Source organism: Bubalus bubalis, chromosome 22 (assembly GCF_019923935.1).
Source record: "Bubalus bubalis isolate 160015118507 breed Murrah chromosome 22, NDDB_SH_1, whole genome shotgun sequence".
Classification (NCBI taxonomy): Eukaryota; Metazoa; Chordata; class Mammalia; order Artiodactyla; family Bovidae; genus Bubalus; species Bubalus bubalis.
The window spans coordinates 3305482-3323442 of record NC_059178.1 but is presented as its reverse complement, the minus strand read 5'-3'; the positions used below and the strand labels follow the sequence as shown (position 1 = coordinate 3323442).

The 17961-nt window shown below is 42.5% G+C and overlaps 1 protein-coding gene across 5 annotated transcripts in view; it reads right to left on the bottom strand.

Annotated features, from left to right (window-relative positions):
- The window catches only part of LOC112581457, a 134637-nt gene that overhangs the window by 13326 nt on the left and 103350 nt on the right, over positions 1 to 17961 (bottom strand). For 4 of the 5 annotated variants that reach the window (XR_006640496.1, XR_006640497.1, XR_006640483.1 and 1 more), the window contains one exon: positions 8212 to 8386. The gene's annotated coding sequence lies outside the window, so the exon portion shown is untranslated. Of the gene's footprint in view, positions 1 to 6555; positions 7470 to 8211; positions 8387 to 17961 lie in introns of those variants that run through there. The other variant, XR_006640485.1, reaches the window with a different exon arrangement.

Sequence of the window (17961 nt, the reverse complement as noted above, 5' to 3'; positions counted from 1 at the left end):
TGGCATCCAGTCCCATCACTTCATGGGAAATAGATGGGGAAACAGTGGAAACAGTGTCAGACTTTATTTTTTGGGGCTCCAAAATCACTACAGATGGTGACTGCAGCCATGAAATTAAAAGACGCTTACTCCTTGGAAGGAAAGTTATGACCAACCTAGATAGCATAGTCAAAAGCAGAGACATTACTTTGCCAACAAAGGTCCATCTAGTCAAGGCTATGGTTTTTCCTGTGGTCGTGTATGGATGTGAGAGTTGGACTGTGAAGAAGGCTGAGTGCCGAAGAATTGATGCTTTTGAACTGTGGTGTTGGAGAAGACTCTTGAGAGTTGCTTGGACTGCAAGGAGATCCAACCAGTCCATTCTGAAGGAGATCTGCCCTGGGATTTCTTTGGAAGGAATGATGCTAAAGCTGAAACTCCAGTACTTTGGCCACATCATGCGAAGAGCTGACTCATTGGAAAAGACTCTGATGCTGGGAGGGATTGAGGGCAGGAGGAGAAGAGGACGACAGAGGATGAGATGGCTGGATGGCATCACTGACTCGATGGATGTGAGTCTGAGTGAACTGCAGGAGTTGGTGATGGACAGGGAGGCCTGACTTGCTGCGATTCATGGGGTCACAAAGAGTCAGACACGACTGATCAACTGCTCTGATCTGATCTGTCCTGATACTTTTAAAGAAATCAAGTGTTCACCTGTTACTTGTAGCAGTTTGATAATTCTGGGAGGTAAGCAGAGACCAGGCACACATACACTTGTAGTGTGAAAGAATTAACCACTGGGGTGAGGTCAACAAACATTTTTTTTATATTCCAAACTCAGTAGGGTTTGACATGATGTATTATTTACACATAGAAGAAGAAACCACACATTTTAAAACACTGCCTTTAGCCAAAGCAAGAATGTTGGCCTCAATTTTTCAAGTTATATTGTATCACAGATGAAATCAATATGTCCAGCGGCTGGTAATAAAGAAGTAAGGGGAAATGTAAACTGAGATTGACTTAACAAAGGAAATTAATGTAATTATGTTCATAAGATAAACCCCACATTGGGAAGAAACCTGTCAGATAAATTATCTCATCAACACTCCAGTTTGATGCTCTAAGCAACATGACCTATGCCAATTAGGGCCACTGTTCCACAGCAAAGAAATATTATTGCTATATTTTTTAAAAAGAAGAAATAATGTTAGATACAGGAAAAAAGTGGATATAGAGGCCACAGATGAAAAGTCATAGTTGCAGAGGCCACATGTAAATAAGCAGAGGGTATTGCATATTTGGGGCTTCCTCATTGGGTCAGTGGTAAAGAATGTGCTACAGTGCAGGAGACATGGGTTTGACCCCTGGGTCAGGAATATCCCCTGGAGAAGGAAATGGTCAGGAATATCCCACTCCAGTATTCTTGTCTGGAGAATCCCATGGACAGAGGATCCTGGCGGGCCACAGTCCCTGGGGCCACAAGGAGTCAGACACGACTGAGGCGCTAAACAACAACGCTGCATATTTAGAAACAGTCACTTTTTAGTTGAGAATATCCTCTACTAGGAAGTAGTGCTCTTGAGAAAGAGAAAATACGTGCTTTTCATAAATATAAGAGTCTGTTTGACAGGTACACAAGGTTATCAATCTCCAACACAGAGGATGAGGTAAGAAGTAAAATACAGTAAACTTTCTTAATTACAGATGGCTCACCCCTCACAGGGCTTCCAAGTGGTGCAGTGGTAAAAAAATCCACCTGCCAATGCAGGAGACACAAGAGACAAGGGTTCAACCCCTGGGTCAGGAAGATCCCCTGGAGAAGGAAATTGCAACCCACTCCAGTATTCTTGCCTGGAGAATCCCATGGACAGAGGAGCCTGGTGGGCTACAGTCCATGGGGTTGCAAAGAGTCAGACACGACTGAGTGACTAACACACGCACACACCCCTCCCAGGCAGAGAGCATGCCCACCACCTCTGTATCACAACACCCTTACCTAAGAGTTTGGCATTTCGTAGGCACTTGGTAAATAATTCTGAATGCAGGCATCAAGTGTTCTGGTAGACCGAATTTTCTGACTAAGATTTGTATTACGAATCCTATGTGGATTGCTAGTTTTTAAGGAATCAGGATCCATTGAACTGCATTTAGTCCCTAAGCATTTCTGACCATTTTCTTTTATCACTTGAAATATTAATAAAAATCTTCAAAATCACTCACTGTCTCAGGGTTGCCTTAGGGATAAATAAGTGAGTGTACAGTGCTAAGATTTCTTTTTTAATGTTTGCACTATCTATAAGTTAATAGATTCTTAGGCTAGATTATTAAGTTACCTACAAAAGTTATAGGTTTTATCTATAAGCCAACTTCGATTTGAATCAAGTGTTGGCTAAAGCATCATTTCTGAACAAGGAGTGTTCTACATTTGATACCTGGGTTTCCTCACTTTCTTCTCAGTCATGTGACTCTTTGGATTTCATTTTTTTACATAAGAAGAAACTGCCAGGTGTGCTTCTTTCACTTAATGGCTCGGCGCTCACTGAGCCCGCTTTACATGCTAGAGGTATAGCAGCAGTGAACAAAAATACCCCCATCTCCACTGGGCTAACTTTCTCATTTAAAAAGGCAAATAGTAAATAAATAAATGGCCAGAATATGTAGTTTGCCAGAAGAAAGTAAAGTGAAGTGGGGGAATATGGTGTGTATGATGGAAGGGGGTGCGATTTTAAATAAGACAGCCAGGGAAGACTTTGCTGAGGTGCTCCCTGAGCTCAGACCCCAAGGAGCAAGGCAGCGGGACCATGCAAACAGACGGGGTAAGAATGCTCCAGGAAGATGGATCCGAGAATGCAGATGTGTGGAGCTGTGAGCATGCCTGGGGTGTGTTTAAAAAACAGGAGGCAGCCAGTGAAGTGGGGCAGAGAGGCCGAGACGGAGGATGGGTGTGGAGAACAGGCTTGGGGATGAATGGATGGAGAAGTGTGCACAATGAAATGCGATCCAACTTTCAAAAAGAAGGGAATCCTGCTGTATGTGACAACAAGGATGAACCTGGAGAGCATTATGCCAAGTGAAACAAGCCACTCACAGAAAAAATACTGCATGGTTCCACTTACATGAAGTATCAAAATACTCAAACTCATAGACACAAAGAAGAGAATGGTGGTTGCCAGGGACTGGGGGAGGAGGGAATGCAGAGTTGCTGTTCAACGGCTATGAAGCTTCAGTTATGCAAGATGGATAATTTCTAGAGATCTAATGTGTGACACAGCACCTGTAGCCAACAATACTGCATTGGGTACTTAAATTTGTGAGGAGCGTGGATCTCATGCTGTGTTATTGCCACACACACACACACAACATGGCAGAGGGCACCTTTGAAGGCGATGGAAGTGCCTGTCACCTTGACCGCGGTGACCAGTTCATGGGTGTACGAGGGCACCTTTGGAGGCGATGGAAGTGCCTGTCACCTTGACCGCGGTGACCAGTTCATGGGTGTACGAGGGCACCTTTGGAGGCGATGGAAGTGCCTGTCACCTTGACCGTGGTGACCAGTTCATGGGTGTACGAGGGCACCTTTGGAGGCAATGGAAGTGCCTGTCATCTTGACTGTGGTGACCAGTTCATGGGTGTACGCATAGGCTAAACTCAAACTGTATAAGTATTGTAGCTTCTTGTATAGAATAAAGATGCTTAAAAATGTTCAAGGGTATTATTTGCATACTTTAACTCACGTATTTCAGTAGAAGGGAATGAGAGGGTGAAATCAGGTCTAAGTAGGTACGTATATTTGATGCAGAGAATAAAGGAGTTTCTATCTGATGCTTTCTATTTTTTTTTCTGAAAAGTAGAGCTAGATAAAACTGCTAAGAATACGGAGTAGGATGGACTGTGGAATTTGGAATGTTCCAGAGGATAAAGAAAGTTAGAAACAGTCATTTTGGAGATCGGAGGATACATTAAATAGTACTTCAGTTGGGTTGTCAAGAGAGTGAAAAGTCCATTACAAGCCAGTGGAAGCTGAAAATACTGGAACTAATACTCCTTTTCATGGACTTTGTCCAGAAGCATTCAGAAAATGACAACTGCGCTGGGGCACGGAGGAGAGTGAAGAGCTAATCCAGCAGGACTGGGTGAGGAGACGACAGAAAGGCTTAGGATTCCAACAGGCGTGACGCTGCAACTGGAGGTCACGGCTTCTGATCAGATCAGGTGAGAAATGACGGAGTGTAACACGGGAATTGGTAAGAAACAGGTCAGTGGCCTGATGGCTCAGAAAGGGTGGAGGATGATTACAAGGGAGTTATTGGGGCAAGCAAGCTGGAAGGAGCCAGAGAAGAGATGTGGTCAGGGGGAAAGCTGATTGAATCAGTGATTTTGCAAGTGGAACAGTATTTGTGATGACGAGATCCAAGGTGTGGCTATGGGAGTGGATTGTTCAAGTGAAGGAGAAGATAATTGGAGAAAAGGTGAGAGAATCAGGCAACAAAGGCAAAGGAAACATTCCCGTCTTCATGGTTTTATAATGAGAAGCATGGCCAGATTACATTTCAAAAGAATGGTTCACAGGTGCCTAAGAAAGACATTCCTTGTGGCAAAAGGTTGTTTTTTTTTTTTTTTTTTAAACATTTATTAATTTCAAATGGATCAGAGAAAGAATTTATGACTACATGTTTCCTAAATAAATACTCTAAGAAAAGAGAGGGCGGGTGCCTAAAGTCAAGAAGAAGCTTGGCTAATTTTGTCAAAGGAAGGGAGCATGAGGCCATGTTGGTCAGCTGATAGCAAAGGGCAATTTTAAAAATATATCTTAACCAAGGTGTATATGTTTATTTAAAATAAAGCTTCGCTCTTTGTTAAAATCTCCCCCATGAGCCTTACTAAAAAAATATAATTCTAAAGTAATACTTACATAGATCACTTTTTAAGGAAAATTGATAACTAACTGTGGATCTTGTAAAGGAAGAAAATCTAAGAACAACCATAGGGATGTGATAATCAGTTTTTGTCCCAGTTTTATAAATGATGCCTGGTATTATAAATAAAAATGACTCAGTCTAGAAATATCTATCTAACTGTCCACATAAGTCAACAAAAAAAATTGTTTTTTTGGAGAAAGCACAGGCTTTTATATATAATACATCTCTGAAACTCAGTTACAGCTGCATATCTGAACAATACAAGAGATATATAAGCCAAGAAAGGATTCTATTTCAAGTGAGTTAAAACAGCAGTTGCAGACCTTAGTCCAACTCCTCACCCAGCTCTCTCCTCATTGCAGAAGCATGTGAACTTATGGTTCCTAGGTCAAGTTCATGTACTTATTGATATTCCAAACACAGAAAAGGGGGAAGGAAAGTGGAGGACTCATAGGGATCACAGGGGACAATTAAACACATCATTCTTCTGATGGACTCTCCAAAGAAGCTACCTGTTGAATCACTCATGGCTACCATGCCCTGCAAGGCGTACTCTAGTGACAAAGAAGTCCTGCTAAAGGCAAACTTAGAAAGAGTATGAAAAAGCAGAGACATCACTTTGCCGACAAAGGTCTGTATAGTCAAAACTATGGTTTTTCAGTAGTCACGTATGGATGTGAGAGTTGGACTATAAAAGAAGGCTGAGCACTGAAGAACTGATGCTTTAGTGGTGCTGGAGAAGACTCTTGAGACTCCCGAGAACAGCAAGGAGATCAAGCCAGTCAATCCTAAAGGAAATCAACCCTGAATATTCACTGGAAAGACGGATGCTGAAGCTGAAGCTCTAGCATTTTGGCTGCCTAATGTGAAGAGCTGCCTCATTAAAAAAGACCGTGATGTTAGAAAGTTGAGGGCAAAAGGAGAAGGGGGTGACAGAGGATGAGATGATTAGATAGCATCACTAAATCAGTGGGCATAAATGTGAGCAAACTCTGGGAGATAGTGAAGGACAGGGGAGCCTGGTGTGCTACAGTCCACAGGGTCACAAAGAGTCGGACACGATTTAGTGTCTAAACAACAAAAGAGTATTCAAATTAAACCCCACATAGCCAGAAATGATTTCTTGTTCAGAAAGAGGGAGGATTTTGATGACACATTTGTTATTAAACAGTCCCACTTGAAAATTTTCTATTTCAAGTCCAACTCAAGAAGAGTTATTTACCAAAACATTTCCCCATGCTTATCATCTTTAAATAAACTTTGCTTGGGTGTCTTCAGTGTATGTCTTCAGTTCAGTTGGAAGAAACTGATTCTGACTCTCCATTGAGCAAAAGACTTTTAGTGGAAACACATTTTTACTGTACCTGTTCACAGAGTAGCTGGAAAACTAACCCATGGCAAGGACAGAAATACAAAATGCTCATGACTTTCAGAAAGCAACACGATGGACTTTCCTCTCAACCTCCCTGCCAAATGAGTCCCCTCCACCTGGTTGTTCCCTCAATGCAACTCTAAGGACATTTTCAAACCCAGGAATGGAATCTGCTTGTCCCACCATGGGTCACAACAAGTGTCTATCATTACAAACACCATTTCTGACTCTCTTAGTTTGCTGGGGCTGCCCATAAGAAACTGTAACAGACTAGGGAGCTTAGACAGCAGAAATTTATTCCTCCCAGTTTGGAGGCTAGAAGTCCAAGATTAAAGTGTCAAGAGGACTGGTTCCTTCTGAGGTCTCTCTCTCGGCTTGCAGGTGGGCCCCTCTCACTGTGTCCTGGCACCGTCTCTGTGAGCTTCCAACCCCGGGGTCTTTCCGTGTGTCCAAGTTTTCTCTTCTTATAAGGATACCAATCAGCTGGATTAGGGCCCACTGTAATGACCTAATTTTAACTGAGTTACCTCTTTAAAGACCTTATGTCCAAACACAGTCACATTCTGAGTCCCTTGTGGCTAAGCTGGTAAAGAATCCGCCTGCAATGTGGGAGACCTGGGTCCGATCCCTGGGTTGGGAAGATCCCCTGGAGAAGGGAAAGCCTGCCCACTCCAGGATTCTGGCCTGGAGAATTCCATGGACTGTATAGTCCATGGGGTTGCAAAGAGTCAGACACGACTGAGCGACTTTCAGTACACAAACACACTTACAGGCACGGCCAGAAATAACGTTTATCAGCTGTCTGGGCTTCCCTGAGCCCAGACAAACCAACATAACATCAGGCATCACAAGGAGTAATCTGGGGGGAGAAAGCCATTCTGAGAAGAGAAATTGGAAATGACTGATAAAAACAAGTAAAATATTTTAAAGTCCTTAGTAATCTAAGAGGGCTTCCCTGGTGGCCCGGATGGTAAAGAATCTAAGAAATGCAAATAAAGCCACTAGATGATCCTACTACACATTCAAAAGCCATATAAAATCACAGATGGGAGAGGATGTGCAGCAAAGGGAATTCTCCTCCTCTGCTGGCTAGTGTAAACTGCTACTGGTGAGCAGTTTTGCAATGTCTCATGGAGGCTGAAGACTCCATGTCCCAGAAATGCCACTTGTATGTATACAAACACAATTCACACCTGTGTACAAAGAGATAAACAAGGTGTGTTCAAGGCAGTCATTTCTGGGATTGAAAAAACAAATCCCCAAACAACCTAATTATCCATCAAGTGAATAATGACAAACTTATAATACCAGTGAAAGTAAGTGGACTGGAGATCCATGCGTTAGCACAGACGGGTCTCACTAAACTGAGCAGGAAGAGAAGGAGCATAAGAGCAGAACATGATATTATTTGCATAAAGTTTAAAAACGTGCAAATCCAAGCTGCATGAGTCACCTAAGAATGCAAACCTATATAGTAAAAACCTACGTAAGAAAGAACATGTGCATGCGTGCGAGTGTGCGTGCTAAGTCGCTTCAGTCATGCCCAACTCTTTGCGACCCCATGGACTGTAGCCCGCCAGGCTCCTCCGTCCACGGGATTCTCCAGGCAAGAACACTGGAGTGGGTTGCCATGACCTCCTCCAGGGGATCTTCCTGACCCAGGGACTGAACCCAGGTCTCCTGCATTGGCAGGCAGTTTCTTTATCACGAGCGTCACCTGGAAAGCCCAAGAAAGAACATAGGGCATGATAAATGCCCGATTCTGGACTGTGAAAGGGCCGAGGAGCCTGACAGAGCAGGGGGACACCTGGCGCTCGAAGTCATTAGTACTGTTCCATTTCTCGAGCTGCATAGTACAAAGTACTCGCTGTAATGTATTTAAACCTTCTCTGTATGTACTGAATTCATCACAGTAATTTTAGAAAAGATTCCTACCTTCACTCAATTACAGAAGTGCAAATATTACAGAAGGTTTAATTTCCCAGAAAAAAAAATATTGATGTGGAAGCGCTTCTCTTTTGAGGCATTTCTTTTTCAGGCCGGATGAAGTGAATCCACACACTGGCAGGTCACAAAGCTTCTGACACAAAGAATCTTAATTTGCAAAGACCTAGCAGACATGAAAAAAGAACAATTAATTCTAGGCATGAAGGTAATTATTCAAATCCAGTGCGCATTCCTAGCCTGGGATGAGCACAGAGCCGGGATCTGCGCAACTTTTTCAGGAAAACACATGAGCATAACGTAATGTGATGATACAGTCAATTGATTCACTAAAACAGCATTTTTAAACTTACACTCTACTTAGGGAGCAGTAAAAGCCTCACAGATCAACGTTGCAGTGCCTGTGCTGTGCAGCCCAGGTGTCTGAGATCAAATAACCAGACAGCAGTGACCACGTGCTGTGCTGCGCTTAGCTGCTCCGTCGTGTCTGGCTCTGAGACCCTCTGGACTGCAGCCCGCCAGGCTCCTCTGTCCATGGGATTCTCCAGGCAAGAATACTGGAGTGGGTTGCCATTTCTTTCTCCAGGGGATCTTCCCAACCCAGGGATCGAACCCGGGTCTCTCTTCTGCATTGCAGATGGATTCTTTACCAGCTGAGCAACCTGGGAAGGTCAGCAGTGACCATTTACTTTTTAAAAAGATAATTCTAATATTAAATAACTTAGGCTAAACAGAGAGAAAAAAGTAGTTTTATTCATGTGAGTAACTCATCTAACATTTAAAGAATGGTAAAAGGAAGGTGGGCTTCCCAGGTGGCTCAGTGTAAAGAATTCAACTGCCAGTGGAGGAGACAGCGGTGAGATCCCTGGGTCGAAAAGATCTCCTGGAGGAGGGCATGGCAACCCACCCCAGTATTCTTGCCTGGAGAATCCCATGGACAGAGGAGTCTGGTGGGCTACAGTCCATGGGTTGCAAAGAGTCAGACATGACTTAGCTACTAAGCCACAATAACAAAAAGGAAGCTAAACCAACATTGCTGGGTACAGAGTAGGCATAAGAAATAGGTCTTATTCTGCCACATTATAAATAAACTGAGCATTAGGTCAGATAAGTTATGTAATGCCAAACAGCCAGAAAGGAGCCAGATTGGAGTATGAATTCCATTCCTCTTCATTCTAAATCCCATACCTTTCTTCCTGGGAGACAGCTAGCTAATAAGCAGAAAAAAACGTAGACAGTTCTTATGGCATTTTTCAGATGACATTAGAGGAGACATTGTGTGTGTGTGTTTAAGATTATGTGATTATAAAACTGATTTTAAAAACAGAGATGATGTGTACGAGACAGCAAAAGAGACACTGATGTATAGAACAGTCTTATGGACTCTGTGGGAGAGGGAGAGGGTGGGAAGATTTGGGAGAATGGCATTGAAACATGTAAAATATCATGTATGAATGAGTTGCCAGTCCAGGTTCGATGCACGATACTGGATGCTTGGGGCTGGTGCACTGGGACGACCCGGAGGGATGGAATGGGGAGGGAGGAGGGAGGAGGGTTCAGGATGGGGAACACATGTATACCTCTGGCGGATTCATTTTGATATTTGGCAAATCTAATACAGTTATGTTAAGTTTAAAAATAAAATAAAATTAAAAAAAAAACAAAAAAAAAACAGAGATGATAATCTCCTTCTTAACAAGGTTATTTGTGGAACAGTAAACAAACTCAGAATTAAAAAAAAAAAAAAGGGCAACATCAGACACATATTTGGCAAGGCACTAGCTTAGGCTATAGAAGACCCCACCATACCGTACCCTGCCACTCCTGTGTGGCTGAGAACAAGTCCCGTGATCCTCTGTAAGGACAATAACTACTCAAAATAGTTATAGAAACAGGACAGAAGTCAGATCACTTACATCCGGTTACTCTGTAGGTACAACCACTGTCTATAAATAAAATTATATTCCTCTATAGAGTATTTTAGACTTTAACCAAAAATTCTACTATTTTTTACATAATAAATTTGTTGTTTAATTGCTCAGTTGTGTCCGACTCTCTTGCAACCCCCATGGACTGTAGCCCACCGGGCTCCTCTGTCCATGGGATTCTCCAGGCAAGAACACTGGAGAGAGTTGCCATTTCCTTCTCCAGGGGATCTTCCTGACCCTGGGATTGAACCCCCATCTCTTGCATTGCCGGGGGATTCTTTACTGCTAAGCCACTGGGGAAGCCCTGTAAAAGGTTCTTCTCTTTTGAAACTGGGCATCCGATATTTGGGGGTTGTTTGTTTTAGAACTACATATAGATACTGAAGTCAGAACGCTTATATTCAGAAGTAATTTATTATTTCTGAATTCCAGTTCCACTTGGTCTTTGATGCTGCTATTCTTCCCCGTTATTTCACAATGAGATTGGAAAAGAAGGCTGAGTATGAGACATCTTAAAGGAGAACCTTTAAGATCTTACTCACTGAACAGATGAAGGAACAGGAGTGGCAAGGGGCACACCTCACCGGGCTTCCAGGGTGGCTGCCTGGCTGACGGCCTGAACAGCGCTGCCACTGACCAGGGTAGAAGCTGGAGGGACGGGATCAGATCTCACAAAAAGATGACAAGGTACGTTTTGGATATGCTGAACTGGAAGAGCCGAGGGACGACCTAAGGTTCCTTGGATGTCCACGGCTCTGGAGCTCAGTAGGAGGTTGCGGGCTGGGCACCAAAGAGCCTTCATTATTCATGAGTTATCTGCTTTAACCTGTCAGGCACAGGGCTAGACTCTGGTGACTCGAGGTTGAGGAAAACAGACCCCTACTCTCATAGGTTAGAATATGAGAGATGTAAAGACAAATGGTAACACACTGATACATGCTCTGGATTGGGTATATTAAAGATACATGGATGCTAAAGACAGGCCCGAATCTTCCTGAAGGGATCAAGGATATTTCACAAAAATAATGATTATTAACTCTGTCCTGAAATGGGTGTTAGACTTTTAAACTACAGATTTCAGTTGTCTTCTTGGACTTGGGACAACACTTACAGGATTGTCTGAGTTAGCAAATAAAAACATTTAACTCCCAGTTCAATTTGATATTCAGATAAACAGTGAATCATTTTATAGTATAAATATTCTTTTTGTTAATATGAAATTAAATTGACTGAACAACTGTATTTTTTTCTGGCAACCCTAATTATTTATCAGTATCATGCAGCCATGAAATTAAAAGACGCTTACTCCTTGGAAGGAAAGTTATGACCAACCTAGATAGCATATTCAAAAGCAGAGACATTACTTTGCCAACAAAGGTTCGTCTAGTCAAGGCTATGGTTTTTCCTGTGGTCATGTATGGATGTGAGAGTTGGACTGTGAAGAAGGCTGAGCGCCAAAGAATTGATGCTTTTGAACTGTGGTGTTGGAGAAGACTCTTGAGAGTCCCTTGGACTGCAAGGACATCCAACCAGTCCATTCTGAAGGAGATCAGCCCTGGGATTTCTTTGGAAGGAATGATGCTAACGCTGAAACTCCAGTACTTTGGCCACCTCATGTGAAGAGTTGACTCATTGGAAAAGACTGATGCTGGGAGGGATTGGGGGCAAGAGGAGAAGGGGACGACAGAGGATGAGATGGCTGGATGGCACCTCTGACTCGATGGATGTGAGTCTGAGTGAACTGCAGGAGTTGGTGATGGACAGGGAGGCCTGGCCTGCTGCAATTCATGGGGTCGCAAAGAATCGGACACGACTGAACGACTGATCTGATCTGATCATTTAAAGAGTAGTGTGAGAGAGATGAAATTAGTTAAATATCAAAAGATAGTTATTTAATGTTACCTTGTTTAATGATATATAACAAAATGAAATATCAAATAGTCAGTGTTAGAAACCAAACAAAATTTTAAGACTAGACAATGTGTATCACAAATACCATCTTTTCCAATGTTTCTTAGAATACATGGTAATTTACTGATGTTTTAAAAAATATCTCTAAAATCTTGGGAGGAAAAATCACATAAATTCGGCTTTTGACATCTGCAGTACTGACACTTAGTAAGATAAGACTCTCCTTGGCCTGAATAACATCCAGACAATCTCACTGCTGCTGCTGCTGCTAAGTCGCTTCAGTCGTGCCCGACTCTGTGCAACCCCATAGACGGCAGCCCACCAGGCTCCCCCGTCCCTGGGATTCTCCAGGCAAGAACACTGGAGTGGGTTGCCATTTCCTTCTCCAATGCATGAAAGTGAAGAGTGAAAGTGAAGTCGCTCAGTCGTGTCCGACTCTTAGCGACCCCATGGACTGCAGCCCACCAGGCTCCTCCGTCCATGGGATTTTCCAGGCAGGAGTACTGAGTGGGCGCCACTACACTCCCACATAACTTTAGCAATGTAGCAACGGTGACATCTGGCTCTCTGACCATGATGGCAGCTGAGACTCCGTTGCTAGAAATGTCACTGCTGATTCCACGTGAGTCATGTTGGTGAGTCTGCTTGTGAAACTACGTTCAGCCTGACAGTATTGGTAATAATGAGCAAAACAGGTTATGGAAATCCTGACTCACACCATGGTAATTTTAAAAGTTACATTTTAACCATTAATTCCAACATCTCTCACCTTCAGACATTTCCAAGGTGGCAAACGAGAGAATTAATCACCCTGGAATTTTATTACCCTAGCAATGAAATGTGATGGTTGAAATAAATCATCTCTAAATGCTGAAAATCTGTACTTCCCAGATACACAGCCCTCCCACCCGAGGCCTTGCTGACCCCAGGCAGAAGGGAGGCTAGGCAAGCCTGATTTGGTGTTCCCCTAATGTGCCTGGGCTACAAGGCAGAACGGGGTTCGATCCCTGGGCCAGAAAGACCCCCTGCAGAAGGAAATGGCAACCCACTCCACTATTCTTGTCAGGAAAATTCCATGGACAGAGGAGCCTGGCTGGCTATAGTCCATGGGGTTGCAAAGAGTCAGACACGACTGAGCGACTAAGCACGCATACAATGTACATGCAAGCTTAAAGTTATTTAGCAACAAAAAAATAAACAAAGAACAGCACCCAAAACAGGAATGAAAGTACAATTATTTCTACAAAATCTTCTTAGTCCACTTAGTGATCTTTTTTACTGAGACACATCAAACACATGGCTGGAGATAATCTAGTTAGCAGTTTGCTTTAATATTATCACTGTCATCTCATTATTGAAAAATGGATAAAAATGTCTCCCAAATCTTGAAAGCTTTTGTCTAATTTAATAAGTGTAGATTCCATAGAATCAAAGCTAGTGTTATCTAATTTTAACAAAACTCATATAGTAATTAGTACATACCAGGAACTATTCTTAACATTGTATTATTAACACTAACTTACTCTTTATTTAAATAAAGGCAGAAATAGTATGGACCTAACACAAGCAGAGGATATTAAGAAGAGGTGGCAAGAATACACGGAAGAACTATACAAAAAAGATCTTCATGACCCAGATAACCACGATGGTGAGATCACTCACCTAGAGCCAGACATCCTGGAATGGGAAGTCAGGTGGGCCTTAGAAAGCATCATTACGAACAAATCTAGTGGAGGTGATGGAATTCCAGTTGAGTTATTTCAAATCCTGAAAGATGATGCTGTGAAAGTGCTGCACTCAATATGCCAGCAAATTTGGAAAACTCAGCAGTGGCCACAGGACTGGAAAAGGTCAGTTTTCATTCCAATCCCAAAGAAAGGCAATGCCAAAAAATGCTCAAACTACCGCACAATTGCACTCATCTTACATGCCAGCAAAGTAATGCTCAAAATTCTCCAAGCCAGGCTTCAGCAATACATGAACTGTGAACTTCCAGATGTTCAAGGTGGTTTTAGAAAAGGTGTAGGAACCAGAGATCAAATTGCCAACATCCGCTGGATCACTGAAAAAGAGAATACCAGAAAAACATACTTCTGCTTTATTGACTATGCCAAAGCCTTTGACTGTGTGGATCACAATAAACTGTGGAAAATTCTGAAAGAGATGGGAATACCAGACCACCTGATCTACCTCCTCAGAAATCTGTATTTAGGTCAGGAAGCAACAGTTAGAACTAGACATGGAACAACAGACTGGTTCCAAATCGGGAAAGGAGTATGTCAAAGCTGTATATTGTCACCCTACTTATTTAACTTATATGCAGAGTATATCATGAGAAACACTGGGCTGGATGAAGCACAAACTGGAAACAAGATTTCCAGGAGAAATATCAATAACCTCAGATATGCAGATGACACCACCCTTATGGCAGAAAGTGAAGAGGAACTCAAAAGCCTCTTGATGAAAGTGAAAGTGGAGAGTGAAAAAGTTGGCTTAAAGCTCAACATTCAGAAAACTAAGATCACGGCATCTGGTCCCATCACTTCATGGCAAATAGATGGGGAAACAATGGAAACAGTTACAGAATTTATTTTTCTGGGCTCCAAAATCACTGCGGATGGTGACTGCAGCCATGAATTTAAAAGATGCTTGTTCCTTGGAAGAAAAGTTATGATCAACCTAGACAGCATATTAAAAAGCAGAGATATTACTTTTCCCACAAGGTTCATCTAGTCAAAGCTATGGTTTTTCCAGTGGTCTTATGTGGATGTGAGAGTTGGACTATAAACAAAGCTGAGCGCCGAAGCACTGATGCTTTTGAACTGTGGTGTTGGAGAAGACTCTTGAGAGTCCCTTGGACTGCAAGGAGTTCCAACCAGTCCATCCTAAAGGAAATCAGTCCTGAATATTCATTCGAAGGACTGATGCTGAAGCTGAAGCTCCAATACTTTGGCCACCTGATGTGAAGAGCTGACTCATTTGAAAAGACCCTGATGCTGGGAAAGATTGAAGGCAGGAGGAGAAGGGGATGACAGAGGATGAGATGGTTGGATGGCATCACTGACTCAATGGACATGAATTCGAGTAAGCTCTGGGAGTTGGTGACAGATAGGGAAGCTTGGCGTGCTGCAGTCCATGGGGTCACAAAGAGTCGTACTTGACTGAGTGACTAAACTGAACTGACCCTTTATTTAAATTGCCAATGGGAAAGCAGTGGCCCAGAGAGATTCCCCACAATTAAATAAAGTAGAGCATGGCAGGACCAGAAGTGGAACCCAGGCAGGTGGGTTCCAGAAAAGGGCTCTTGAACACAATGGCAGGCTGGCTCTCCCATACTAAACTGTTGATAACATTAATTTACGACCATATTTAAACGAACCTAGGCAAGTAGTAAGTGCTGACCAGAAGCCAGACACTTTACCCAAAAGATCTCAGATCTTTAGCACACCACTGAGAGGCAGTTTTTATCATCTTCAGGTCACTGGCAAAGCCCAGAGCTTGAGAGTTGAAACATGCTAGGCTGGAGGTTTCAGCCGAGGTCTGAATGGCTTTAAAGCCCCGGGTACTTTCTGTTCTCCAAGACTGCCTCCCTTATGGTGCCTTGGGAGTAGTACTGGGACTCTTCACTTTTCAGAACTCTTTTTCCCTAGGATCTATTTGCATTGAAAAATGCTACAAGAATCCTCATAATTAAATAAGGCAGGTAGAACACAGCGTGCATGCCCACACCAGCGCCAACAGCACCCGCAGCTTAACCTGTAGGAATAGGCTCTTCAGCAAAGACAGTTTCCTGAGAGGAGGAACTACAGTCCATTCATCCTGTGTTCTCAGAGTCTGAGACAGTGTTTGGATAAAGTTGGTGCTCAGTAAAATTCTGAATGAAGTAACTACTGAAGGCATATCCACATTCCTTTAATGCAGGAATTTCTATTTAAGATAAATGTCAGGAAATGCATGAGTACAATTTATTACATAGCCGTTTCCAGGACAAGGGAACCACTGATAACTTTGTTCCTAAAGTCAAGTTCTAGTGAAAACTAGAACTCCTACCACCACCTTCTTAAAACCCCCAAATCAAAGTTACATATCCCTTCAAATCTATCAGGAAATGAAATCTCATTTTGATATTTGGCAAAACTAATACAATTATGTAAAGTTTAAAAATAAAATAAAATTAAAAAAAAAGGAAATGAAATCAACTCTAAACAACAGCAAACTAAGTTATCATTAGGAGAGCGTTTATCTACATTTCACTTACACTTACTCTGAGCCAAACAACCTCTTCAGTTCAGTCGCTCAGGCGTGTCCGACTGTTTGCAACCCCATGGACTGCAGCACACCAGGCCTCCCTGTCCATCACCAACTCCCAGAGCTTGCTCAAACTCATGTCCATCAAGTCAGTGATGCCATCCAACCATCTCATCCTCTGTCGTCCCCTTCTCCTCCTGCCTTCAATCTTTCCCAGAATCAGGGTCTTTTCAAATGAGTCAGCTCTTCACTCTTATCAGAACTCTTACCAGTGCTCTAAAGCTTTATTTCCTTTGTGTTTCTTGTAAAAAAATTAATAAACGGAAATCTCAAATAGAGTTAGGAGACCAGCAGGGGGAGCCCTCACACCCTGGGACATGGCTGAGCCCAACAGGAAGGAGAAAGTCTTCTTTCCTGGCAAGGTCTCAGCCAGTGAAAAGCCATGGACTCTTCATTTACCACAGTCCTCCCCACTTCCATTTCCCCTCTATGAAAGCGTTCCCCTTTCTCTGTCATCTTGGGACCTGCATGGCATATGGCTTGCCATGGTTACAGACCCCAAGTTACAATTCTCTGCTGATCCTGAGTAAACTCATCTTTGTTGGAGAAACATCTGCCAGTCTATCTCAGGTCAATACACTACAGATAAAAGAATATATGTATTTCTTAAAGGAACTCAGGAAAATGAAGAGGATGAATGGTAAAGTAAAAAAATCAAACTAACAAAGCACTGGTTAAATGTCTTGTCTTTGCCCACACATGAATACAGATGTTTTAGAAATAATACATTTTATTTATAAAAATCAACTATACACACTTGTATTTATATGGAATGCAGACTGACCATACTATGTGATGCCACGTAGGTGTGTGTACATGTGGGCACAGACACACTCCTTAGAGGCCATTGACTTGGAAATGGTTTGTTTGCAAAGTCTATTTTTAGGTCAGCTTTTGGTGGTTGGATCATATGTTCTCTTTGAAATCAATGTGGTAAGTTGGCACTGTGGGAATAGAAACAGTTTCTGCTCTGCAAGGAGACAATGATATATTCTTATCATGTACTAAAAAAGACAAATATATATAAATAGTATTAGGAGGAATACAAAGTGGGAAAGGAAGAAAGCTTTATATATCCAGGACATGAAACACACAGAACTCAGCTTAACGTTGGCCACGGGCCTTATAGTTCAGTGGATCCATTTCAAGCCCCACTGCAGCTCTGTGGTCAGTCACAGAGTCCTCTGAGAGACATGGAAGAAGAGGGGAGGTCGCTCTCCAACCCAGCTTAGAGGAGCCATGCATTAAGATAAGCTCACCAAAATGCTGAGTTTGCAACGAGGAGCACTGCAGGAAAACACCCTAGCGCTTTGTTCACACGAATGGCTGTCACACCAGTTAAATCCTCAGTGGCTTCTCTCATCGTTTTTTTCTGTGATTTTATTTATTTTCCAAAATTTTAATAGTCATTAAAAAAGCTTAGATAACAATAAACATTTACATGGTGAATTCTGCTGAAAAGAATTAGCTAAGGAAACACTGTGTAAGCATCTACTATACAGTAAAAGATAAAGGAGTTGAAATGAAGGATTCAAACATGCAAACAATTTTTTTTAACCTAAACATCAGAAATAAGGTCCTTAAGTCTCTCATC